Here is an 11,697-nt window from a genome sequence, read left to right on the forward strand (position 1 = left end):
CTTTCTAACTTCTTAGATAAAAGCACAAAACTGAGTATGAGAAAAACATGGAAGCAATTGTTATTGTTGGGAAGTCGATGAAGGTGGGTCTGTCTTTTGGTTTTGTTTGTTTCCTCTGAATTACCTGACTGCTGGCAAGGACGCTTTCCAGTCAGGTTCTGTTGGTGTCTTCAAGGTCTGTCAGTGCTCGTCACAGCCACGTTTTTATTAAAAGGATATGTCTTTGCCTTCAGGTTTGTATTTGATTTTGACTGTTGGCCTCCAGGCCCACCTCATCTCGCCCAGCATCCCCCGGGATGGCAGCACTGGAGGGTGCTTGTCCAGAGGCCTGCGGCTGAGCACCGGGCCCCCCGCCCAGATGGGCGTGGGTAAGCCTGCACTGAGTCAGACTGAGTGCGGCTGAAGACCCACGAGCCCCGAGTCCCTCCCCAGCACTGCACACAGTACACATGCAGCTGCAGCGGGTTTTGACCATGTGCCCCCGAGGGCCAAGCTAAAGAAACTTGTCCTTGTAGCCTCAGCTTCTGGGCATACAGAGGAGGAGAGCAACAATCATCCGCACACCCTCCCTCTACCAAGAGCCAGTACCCACACCCTGTGTTGTGTTTATCCTGTTTTGTTTTGTTGTACTGGAGGCTGAACCCAGGGCACTTTACCTCTGAGTCACATCCCTAGTCCTTTTTCTTTTTTATTTTGGGATAGGGTCTCCCTAAGTTGTGGAGGCTAGATTCAAACTTGTGGTCCTCTTGCCTCAGCCTCCCAAGTTACTAGGATTATAGGCATGGCCACTGTGCCTGACTGTTTTTTCTTTTGGACTGAGCTCGGAGTAAATGTGGACATAACTGCAGGCACCAGAGTGACCTCTCTGCAGCCTGAGGAAGTAGATCCCACGTTCACTCACAGTTCACACTCAACTTTTCCCTGCTGTCTCCAGAACCACAGATCACCTTCAATGACTTGTCTTCTTGTCCCTGAGCGCCCACCTCACCTACTTTCCCTCATGACTGGGCACTTGCGAAGTGTCTAACCTTGGCCACAGTGCCCCAGTGACTCCACTTGCCCCAGGGATAGTCCAGCAGGGGTTCTGACCTTTCTACTGTGTCTGAGGGACCCCAGCAGGAGAAGTCCTGGAAACCCAAGGCCCCTGCACTGAGCAAGGCCATGCTGTGGATTGATGGGGGGTTGCCTGACCCTCCAGCTGGCCCAGTGAAGGGCTTGATTTTCAGTTCTAGGAAAGGATGATCTCCCACCCAGCACCAGGACTCAGATCCAGAGAGCACAGGCGTCGCGGGCCAGCGTGTTCTGCTGGACATAATCTGAGGAGCCATTCTCACACGGTTGAGGCACATTCCTCTTCTCCCTGGAGGTCCTACAGTTTCTCAAGGACACACTGTCATTGGTCTGGCCAAGAGCTGTGGACCACCTAGACCTCAGGGGTTGGTAAATTCACAGCACAACAGGCAGTAGACATGTGACTGGCTTGCTCAGAGAATGAACAGAGCTCTGGAATAAACTTCATTATCTTACCTACTCCACAACTAAATATCACTTTTCTATAAATGAAACAAGCCAAGCCAAAGTTTTGTTTAAGAACACAATGCTAAATACAGAAAAGTAACTGAACTTAGGTTTGTTTCCTGCTAGAGCCAGGACAGTGCTGTGACCTGATCTTCCATCAGAGCCAGAGGGGCTCAGGAAGGGTGGCATCTCCCAGGCAGAAGGCCCAGCTTCCGCAGAGATCCCACATCACCCTCACGCGTGACAGCGCCAGATGGAGGCAAGACCTGCTTGCTGCAGTGAACCACAGCCACCCCGGCAGAAGGGGGTGCAGATCAAGGGCTCCCCTGGCTCTGGCAAGCACCTGGGATACAGGCGGGGAGGATGGTGCTCAGGGGCCAGGAGCAGAGGCGCACTGAGATGGAAGTAGACCAGCAGAGCCCAGCAGCTCAAGGCAAGCCCCGCTTGCCATCCACTCTAGTGACACACGCCGGGCGTGGAGGTGCACACCCACGATCCCAGCAGTTCAGGAGGCTGAGACAGGAGGATCACAAGTGCAAAATCAGCCTCAGCAACTTATCGAGGCCCTAAGCAACTTGGCAAGACCCTATCTCAAACTAAAAAATAAAATTAAAAGGGCTAGGGATGTGGTTCTGTGGTTAGGCGCCCCTGGGTTCAAGCCCAGGTAGCAAAAAGTAAATAGAATAGAATAAAATAAGAGGAGAGAGAAGCCAGGCTTGTGACCTGCATCTGCAGCGCCAGCACTCAGGAGGCTGAGGCATGAGGCTTTCGTGAGCACAGGAATTCTTTTTTTTGGGGGGTGCTGGGGATCAAACCCAGGGCCTTGTGCTTACAAGGCAAGCACTTTACCAACTGAGCTATCTCCCCAGCCCCGAGCATAGGAATTCTAACCAGCCTGGGCAACTTAGTGAAAAAGAAATTGGAGAGCGAAGCAGGGGGTATTGCAATACCAGATCTTCAACTCTACTACAAAGCAAAGGTAACAAAAACAGCATGGTATTGGTACCAAAATAGACAGGTAGATCAGTGATACAGAATAGAGGACATGGACACAAACCCAAATAAATACAATTTTCTCATACTAGACAAAGGGTCCAAAAATATGCAATGGAGAAAAGATAGCCTCTTCAACAAATGGTGCTGGGAAAACTGGAAAACCATATGCAACAGAATGAAATTAAACCCCTATCTCTCACCCTACACAAAACTCAACTCAAAATGGATCAAGGACCTCGGAATCAGACCAGAGACCCTTCATCTTATAGAAGAAAAAGTAGGTCCAAATCTTCAACTTGTTGGCTTAGGATCAGACTTCCTTAACAGGACTCCCATAGCACAAGAAATAAAGCAAGAATCAATAACTGGGATAGATTCAAACTAAAAAGCTTTCTCTCAGCAAAGGAAACTATCAGCAATGTGAAGAGAGAGCCTACAAAGTGGGAGAATATCTTTGCCAACCATACTTCAGATAGAGCGCTAATTTCCAGAATCTATGAAGAACTCAAAAAACTCTACACCAAGAATACAAATAATCCAATCAACAAATGGGCTAAGGAAATGAACAGACACTTCACAGATGTACAAGCAATCAACAGATATATGAAAAAATGTTCAACATCCCCAGTAATAAGGGAAATGCAAATCAAAACTACCCTAAGATTTCATCTCACCCCAATTAGGATGGCGATTATCAAGAACACAAGCAACAATAGGTGTTGGCGAGGATGTGGTGAAAAAGGAACACTCATACATTGCTGGTGGGGTTGCAAATTAGTGCAGCCACTCTGGAAAGCAGTATGGAGATTCCTCAGAAAACTTGGAATGGAAACACCATTTGACCCAGCTATCCCACTCCTTGGCCTATACCCAAAGGACTTAAAATCATCATACTACAGAGATACAGCCACATCAATGTTCATTGCTGCTCAATTCACCATAGCCAGATTGTGGAACCAACCTAGATGCCCTTCAGTTGATGAATGGATAAAGAAACTGTGGCATATATATACAATGGAATATTACTCCGCAATGAAGAATGATAAAATTATGGCATTTGCAGGCAAGTGGATGAAATTGGAGAATATCATGCTAAGTGAGATAAGCCAATCTCAAAAAACTAAAGGATGAATGATCTCGCTGATAAGCGGATGAGGACATATAATGGGGGGTGGGAGGGGTTAGCATTAGGTTTAGGGTTAGGTTTAGGGTTAGGGATAAGGAGTGTGGTAAGAATGAAGGAAAGAAGGACTGTATAGAGGGAAAAGAGGGGTGGGAGGGGTGGGGGGAAGGGAAAAAAATAATGAATCAAACATCATTGCCCTATGTAAACGTATGATTACACAAATGGTACGCCTTGACTCCATGTACAAACAGAAACAGCATGTGTCCCATTTGTATACAATAATAATAAAAAAAAAAAGAAAAAGAAATTGGGGAAAAAACTTAATAATATATTTTATTTACCCCAATAACATGTAATCAGTACAAAGCATTATGAGGTATTTGCAGGGTTTTTCCCCACAGTCCACACCAGCATCGTATTACACCAGTGACACGTGTCACCCGGACCAGTCCTCTCCCAGTGCTGTAGCCACACTTGATATTGGCCACCTGAAGACAGGGAAGCTGGGCACAGTGGTGCATCCCTGTGATTCCAGCAACTCAAGACGCTGAGGCAGTTCGAGGCCAGCCTCAGCAATTTAGTGAGGCCCTGCCTAAAAATTCTTTTTAAAGGGCTAGAGCACCCCTATATTCAGCCCCAGTACTGAGAACAGGGGAGAAGAGCTTGCCCAGGTCAAGCTCGGGTGGGGATCTCAGCAGAGGAACCACCAGGGCAAAGGCAAAGGTGGGGACGCCACAGGACGCAGGCGGGGCTCAGGGCCTGGAGGTGGTGTGGCCACGCAGAGCGTCCCGGCTTTGTCCTGTGGAACGATTCAGGGACTGCTGGAGGCCAAGTTGGGTTAGTGGGCTCCCACAGAATGGGGAGGACAGTGGGAAGTGGACATGGCCACAGCTAGAGGAGCAGCTGAACTTGAGACTCCTCTGAGTTTCTGGTTAACGGGGGAAGGAGGGACCCAGCCAGAGCGGGAGAAAGAGGGGAAGGAGGACACGGAGCCCCAGAGTGTCTGCCTCCCTGCCGCCATGTTTTCCGCTCCGCGACGTTTTCACAGGTCACCTGATCTCCCTCTGAGAAGAGCTGGGGACTGGGGTGGTGGCTGACGTCTGTCCTCCGCTCCGCTGACGGGCAACTGACCTCCCTGGCCTCCCGGGCGTTTAGTGGAACCACCTGCTTACACGTAGTGCCTTTCTCTAGGAATCAAGAGGCTTCTAGAAGGAGAGCTGCTTCAGAGGTGGCCCTCGGGCTCCCCTGAGGGGGCCAGCACCAGGGAGGTACTGTCTCCAGGGGTCACACAGAAGCCCCTGGCTAGTGAACAGCAGCTCAGGAGGGCCACCTGGCTATAGGAAAGGGCAGCCAGGGGTCTCAGGGTGGACTGAAGCAGGGACCCTAGGCTGGCCCTCCATCTGGAACTGGAGGGGCCAAAGCAGGCTGAGACGACAGCCACACCCACTTCCCGGCAGCCACACCCACTTCCCCGGCAGGCCCCTGAACTCAGCAGAAGAGGGACTGAGCGGGCTGGGCCTCCGCGGGCCACCTGCGGTCTGCCGCTCCCCCAGAGCTTTGAACTTGCCTTTTGTTCCTGGGCTCGCTGCCTTTCTAAACCCAGTCTAAAAACTGCTGCAATTCTTGCTGGTATTAGTCATTGCCTTGTGACTGATCTTTAAATCCTGCAATTATTTCTCAACCTCCCGTTTTAAGAATAAAAGTTGCAGATGCACCCAAACAGCAGTGAGCAGCTCAGGTCTCTTTCAGCAGCCCCTTCAACTGAGTGGCACCAATTTGGCAGCGGTGCTGGCCTGGCAGATAATTCACACTCTCCACGACTCTGAAGAGGCAGCCACCTGACACTCCTGTGGTCGCCTCAGCAACTGACTTCCTTACTGAGAGTACCCCTCACACACGAGTGCACAAGTGGTTGCTGGCAATGCTGTTTATGTTTAACACAACGAGCCAGCAGGTAACTTGATCTAAGGATGCTACAGGGAATGGGGCTTGGGGTAGGGACAGGACTAGGGTGTTGTGTGAGCGCTCGCTCAGCATGCTGAGCCAAGTCCCCATCCTGTGCCTCAGCACTGCTGCCCCTGCCGGCCTCCGCATAGCCTCAACCCACACACACACCCTGTCCAAAACACCCATCCACCTCTGCTCCCAAAGCGCCAGGCTGTCACCCTGACCAGCAACCTGTTCTTGGGGGTCCTTTGGCCAGGAGGTCCCTCCCTGGTTCTGCACCAGCTCTAATACCCAGAACCACCACATAGTCCTAGAGACCAAATTCATATTGAAACCTCACGCCAAAGGAATGGTGCTTGGAGGCAGGGTATTTGGGAGATGTCTCTATCTGTTGGGGCTGTTTTAACAAAAGGTGATTAACTGCCGGGCACAAGTGCCACACCTGTGATCCCAGCATCTCAGGAGGCAGAGACAGGAAAACGGCAAGTTGGAGGCCAGCTTTAACAACTCAGCTAGGCCCTAAGCTACTTAGTGAGACCCTGTCTCAAAATAGAAAGAGCCAGTGATGGAGCATCCCTGGGTTTTTGTTTTGTTTTTGTTTTTGTTTTTTATTGTCAATGGATCTTTTATTTTATTTATTTATTTATTTATTTATTTATTTTATTTATTCAAATGTGGTGCTGAGGATTGAACCCAGGGCCTCATGCATGCCAGGCAAGTGCTCTACCACTGAACCACAACTCCAACCCTGCATCCCTGGTTTTAATCCCCAGTAAAAAACAAACAAACAACAAACTAAGAACTGCATGATGTACCACAACAGAAATTCATTTCTCCTCATTCTGAAGGCTGAAGTCCACAGTCAAGGTCCTGTAGGGTCAGTGGTCAGGACTACCTCCTGGTTCATAGATGGCATAGAGGGGTGAGGACCTCCTACAAGAGCCCTAATCCCTTGAGGTTCCCACTACTTCTTGATGCCATTACCTTGGATTTGGGGACACACATTCAGGGCTCCTCAGGAAAGCACCTCCATTAGCTCCAGAAGATGCAGTTTTTCTTCATTGTTAAGTAGAACGGTTCCTCTGGTTTAGCACTAAGAAATTCCTGACTTGTGCTTAAAGACCACTTTGTTCAAAAAATACACCTTGAGAGGCAGTGGCAGGAAGATCACAAGTTCAAAGCTAGCCTCAGCAACCTAGCAAGATGCAGTCTCAAAATCAAATCAAAACTTCTGGGGCATAGCTCAGAGAGTGCTTGCCAGCATGTGCGAGGCTAGTTCCATCCCAGCACCACAAACAAAAAACAGGATAAAGGAAAGTCATGAGGGAGCCCTTGAGCCCACAGCTGCTGCTATGGTGCACAGAGGAGTCTAGAGGCAGGCGGGGGGAGGCTGGCAGCTGGGGGACTCCCAGGCTTCATGCCTCTAAGCAAGTAGTAGTAGGAGCAGCCCCCTGCTGGAAAAAGCTTCTATAAAAACTGTACAGTCGTGCACAATGGAGTAGCTAAAAGTCACCCATGTGGCCCCGTGCCTGTTACTTGACGTCTTTGCTGTGGTTTTGGTAGTTAGGGACTCTTTCAGGGTGGGCCTACCAGGAAGGCCATGCCGGGTGGGCCGGTGCTGATTTTCAAAATGGAGTTACTTTGGCCTGTGGACCTAACAGTTACCTTCAGTTACCTTCTAGGAGGCTGGGTTCTTTGTCTCCATTCAGCAAAGAATTGAAAAACAGGACACAGAGATAGCAAGAAATAAGTAGGTTTATTGAAAAGAGACAGACATACAGAGATACAGAGATACAGACTTCTCCGGAGAGAAGGGGCCCCAGAGCTGCGAGTCTGTTCTTACGGTCCCTGGAACTTCCTCCTTCCCTCATCCCCTCCCCGACCACGCGCCTCACCGTTTTGATGGGCGCCTCCTCTGCCCATCTGCCCCGCTTCCTTCAGTCCTCCCGGCAGTGAGGCCAGGCTCCTCTGCTCAGCTCATTGAAGAGAAAGTCAAATAAGGTACTTAAACTACATCGTTGTGATTTTGTCCTTCGACACCCACCATGCAAGAAGAGAGTGAAGTAAAATATTTAATGTGTTTGAAAAAAAAAGCTCCCAGCCTAGACTTCTGTATCTAGTTGGATGTGGTGGCACATGCCTGTGATCCCAGCAACTCTGGAGGCCGAGGCAAGAGGATCACAAGTTTGAGGTCAGCCTCGGCAACTTAGCAAGACCCTGTCTCAAAATAAAAAATAAAAAGAGATGGAAATGTAGCCCAGTAGTAGAGCACCCCTGAAATAAATAAAATAAAGTAAAAATAAATACTGTGAAAGAGCTTCATTGAAATATACTTCACATATCACAAAGGTCAGGCGTCTAAAATGTACAGTTCAAAGCCTCTTGCCTTATTCATGGGGTTATAGGTCCATCACCAGTATCTGATTCTAGGATGCATTCAGCCCTGCTTCTCCCCCAAGCACGTCCACATCAGCGATTTCTTCTTCACACCCTGGCGGCCACTGGCCTGTGGCTTTGCCCGTTCTGGGCGTTTTCAGGACTGGAACCCTACGACGCACCACCTTCTGGGACTGGCTTCAGTTTTCTCTGGGAAGAAGTTGTTGGCCTGAGTAGTTTCAGACCTGGAGTGTGGGGGCCTCGCCCGCCAAGGACTCTCCACCCACTGCCCGCGCCTTTCCTACTGCAGAGCTGCGCATCAAGGTCACCCTGAGTCCCTCGGGCGCCGCTTGGAGCTTTGTGCCTCAACTGATTCCATCCAGTGTCAGTGAAGGTGCCCTGCCCAGGACGTGGCTCCCACCTGTCCACCTGTCTGGGCCCTGTGTCCAACGCCTGCCCAGCCGGACTATAGGACAGGGCGGGACACTCGGCAGGGCAGGCCGGGGGTCCGACTGGAGAGCGCAGGGAGCAGGGAGGAGAGGGAGGGCGAGACGCTGGGGAGGGAAGCTCTGGAGAAGGTCCTGGGGTGTGGCAGTGGAGCCCCCTTCCCAGGGCCTTCCGTCGGCAGCCCTGAGGAGCAGACTCGACTTCATACAGAAGGTGGCCAGGCCACCCCGACGCCAGGGCTGGTCCTCAGATGCCCGGCCAGCGAGAGGGTCAGGTCCCTGGCAGGAGGGCTGTGCATCCTGTTCCTACTCACCAGCCAAGGCCCACCCAGGCCTGGAGGGGCCGCGCGCCCGCCACTCCCCACGCCCGTCTCCTCCGCAGTGCCGTTGCAGCCTTCCTGGGCCGTCGCTTGTGTTTATTTTGACTGACCTGATACACAAGCTCTCAGAGTGTGGGGCATTCGGGGTCATCGCATCTGATGTTCTGGCAGCTGGTGAAACTCTGCACAACAAAACGTGACTTCTTAGTCAGGTCAGGTGCACAGTCAGCGAGGCAGGTTCAGCTGCGTCCTTGTACAGGGGCCACCACTGCCCTCTCCAGAACTTCATCCTGCAAAACGGAAACCCTGCGCCCACCCCCACCCTGCCCCCCACCGGCCCCCGTCTCCACGAAGGTGTCTGCTTTAGGACCCTTGTCTAACTGGATCCCAGAGACTGTCCTGCTGTGACTGGCCCATTTTGCAGCAGGCGTCAACATTTCATTTTGTTTTGTTTTTGAGACAGGATCTTGCTGAATTTCCCAGGCTATCCTTGAACTTGTGATCCTCCTGCCTCAGCCTCCCAAGTGGCTGGGACTACAGGCCTGCTCCACCAGGCCTGGGTTTTCCTTTGCTTTTAAGGCTGAATAATTATAGTCCATTGCTAATCTGGGCACAGTGGTGAATACTTATAATCCTAGTGACTCCCAGAGGTGAGACAAGAGGATCGTAAATCCAAGGCCAGCCTCAGCAATTCAGCCAGACCCTCAGCAACTTAGTGAGACCCTGTCTCCAAACAAATAAACAAGAGGACTGGGGATGTGGCTCAGTGGTAAACTGTCCCTGGGTTAAATTCCCAATACCCACCCTTCCCTGTCCCCCAAAAAAGGAGGATATCAAATCTGAAACCAGTCTCAGCACTTTAGTGAGACCCTAAGCAACCTAGTGATACCTGTGTCAAAATAGGAAGTTAAAAGGTCTGGGGCCGCTCCAGAGGCTGAGGCACAACACAGTCACAAGTTCAAAGCCTCAGCAACTTACCAAGCCCTAAACAACCCAGGATGACCCTATCTGTAAATAAAAGACAAAAAAGGTCTGGGGTTGTGGCTCAGTGGTAAAGCCCTGGGTTCCATCCCCTGGACAAAAAACGGGGAGGGGGAGGAAGTCCATTGTACAAACGGGCCAGATTTACTTCTTGGAGGAATTCAGAACATACCACTCGGAAATGCCTGCTCTGCATTCTGCCTTGAGTTAAAGGCATTTGACAAACAGCAGATGCAGAAAGATCACTCTGACCCTAGTTCTGATCATTAAAAACAGAAGGTGGTATTCTGTGAAGAACATCCTGCCCACCCCAGGACAGTGGCACCCCCTCACCAGGGGCAGAAGCCAGAGCTGCGGCACCCGCGCAGGCCAACCCAGTCAGATCAGCCCTCACCCCCAGCCGCCTCCCCAGCCAAGCCCTCCGCCTTCTCACGTGTTCACAATTGGTGTGCAAGGAAGAGTCCAGCTGCAACTCGGACTTTGGATCTTCATTTCCCTGTGAAGGCTCTTGTGCCCGGCACACTCGAATTCCATATACCTATATGCCTTTCTCTTATTCTGCCTATGCCAGTTTCATTCTCAGCCCAGGCAGGAGGGTGGAGATCAACCCTTGCCTCATACGTTATCCATTCCTCCGCTGATGCACACTTGGGCTGCTTCCACCTTTCAGCTCTTATGAATAATGCTACTCTGAACATGGGTGTGTGAATATCAATTCTGGGTTTTTTTGAGCATAGCCCAGAAGTGGCATTGTTAGATGGTATGGAAATTCTGCTTATTTTTTTGAGGAACTACCCTTTTGAAAGTAGTTGTCTAATTTATCCATCCACCTTCCCACCTACCCAGCACCCATCCATCCTGTACCCATCCATCCACCCTGCATCCATCCATCCACCCATCCTACATCCACCCATCCACCCATCCTGCATCCATCCATCCACCCATCCTGCATCCACCCATCCACCCACCCTGCATCCATCCATCCATCCATCCACCCTGCATCCATCCATCCATCCACCCATCCTGCATCCACCCATCCACCCATCCTGCATCCATCCGTCCATCCACCCTGCATCCATCCATCCATCCACCCTGCATCCATCCATCCACCCATCCTGCATCCATCCATCCATCCACCCATCCTGAATCCACCCATCCACCCATCCTGCATCCATCCGTCCATCTACCCATCCTGCATCCACCCATCCACCCATCCTGCATCCATCCATCCATCCACCCTGCATCCATCCATCCATCCACCCTGCATCCATCCATCCACCCATCCTGCATCATCCATCCATCCACCCATCCTGCATCCACCCACCCATCCACCCATCCTGCATCCATCCATCCATCCACCCTGCATCCATCCATCCATCCACCCTGCATCCATCCATCCACCCATCCTGCATCCACCCATCCACCCATCCTGCATCCACCCAACCATCCACCCATCCTGCATCCACCCACCCATCCACCCATCCTGCATCCACCCACCCATCCACCCATCCTGCATCCATCCATCCATCCACCCTGCATCCATCCATCCATCCACCCTGCACCCACCCATCCACCCATCCTGCATCCATCCGTCCATCCACCCATCCTGCTTCCACCCACCCATCCACCCATCCTGCTTCCACCCATCCACCCATCCTGCATCCACCCATCCACCCATCCTGCATCCACCCATCCACCCATCCTGCATCCATCCATCCACCCATCCATCCTGCTTCCACCCATCATGCATCAGCACTTTCGGAGTGATGACACCAGCCTGGCACAGCAGAGATGGTGGAGGCAGGACAACCCGCAAGCTGCAAATCAGTGGGACAAGCTGGTTTAGTTGATGGCCAGCACTTAGCATGTGTGCACTCCATCTCATGTCAGTCCTACAAGAACTCTGTAGAAGGGACGCTGTCATTGCCCTTGACTCCCAGACAAGGTGCCAGAGGACTAAGGGACTCACTTTGGGTACGTGCAGTCC

The sequence above is a fragment of the Sciurus carolinensis genome, chromosome 9 (genome assembly GCF_902686445.1).
Source record: "Sciurus carolinensis chromosome 9, mSciCar1.2, whole genome shotgun sequence".
Taxonomy (NCBI): Eukaryota; Metazoa; Chordata; class Mammalia; order Rodentia; family Sciuridae; genus Sciurus; species Sciurus carolinensis.